At 41.5% G+C, this 554-nt stretch overlaps 1 protein-coding gene across 1 annotated transcript in view; it reads right to left on the bottom strand.

Moving 5' to 3' along the window:
• The window catches only part of SETD9 (SET domain containing 9), a 42569-nt gene that overhangs the window by 33935 nt on the left and 8080 nt on the right, over positions 1-554 (bottom strand). The window lies entirely within an intron of this gene.

The raw sequence follows: 554 nt of genomic DNA, 5'->3' as shown, positions 1-554 counted from the left end.
CAACTTGGTTTCTCAGGCTCAATTAACATATCTATAGCCCCTGAGCTCAGCTGGGGCAAGGTGAAAGGGAAGGACAAAAGGCTTGGGTGGAGTCCCACTGTTTCCACTTCCTGAGCCAGGTTTTCAGGAACTTGGCTGAAAAGCTAACACTTGGGACAGATTTAGGGAAGATGGCTTTTTTCTCTGTAGAACAAAGAACTGTGAAGTAGCTAAGATATTTTCAGTTAATCTTTTGGAGAAAGGCTTGACCTTGCAACCTTTACAGTCTGGGCTTTTAGGAAAATATTACATTTATCAATGGACATCAAGGGCTCATGTTTGGAATTAATAAATATAACTGAACACTACGATGAAAAACAATTTGCTATTAACTGCCAAGTGGCTAGATCTGTTACACTCGGACCTATAGGGCCTCGAACCTCTGACTAGGCCTACACGGTCTGCAAAACTAGATCTCAGTGGAAGATTCAGCAAAGTGGCAGGATATAAGGTCAACATACAAATATCAGTTGGATTCCTCTATACCAATAACGACATTAGGACATTAGGAAAGC

This window comes from Chrysochloris asiatica, unplaced genomic scaffold (genome assembly GCF_000296735.1).
Source record: "Chrysochloris asiatica unplaced genomic scaffold, ChrAsi1.0 scaffold00291, whole genome shotgun sequence".
NCBI classification, from domain to species: domain Eukaryota; kingdom Metazoa; phylum Chordata; class Mammalia; order Afrosoricida; family Chrysochloridae; genus Chrysochloris; species Chrysochloris asiatica.
Note: the sequence above shows the minus strand (reverse complement) of the source record. Positions and strands in the feature narration are given on the sequence as shown.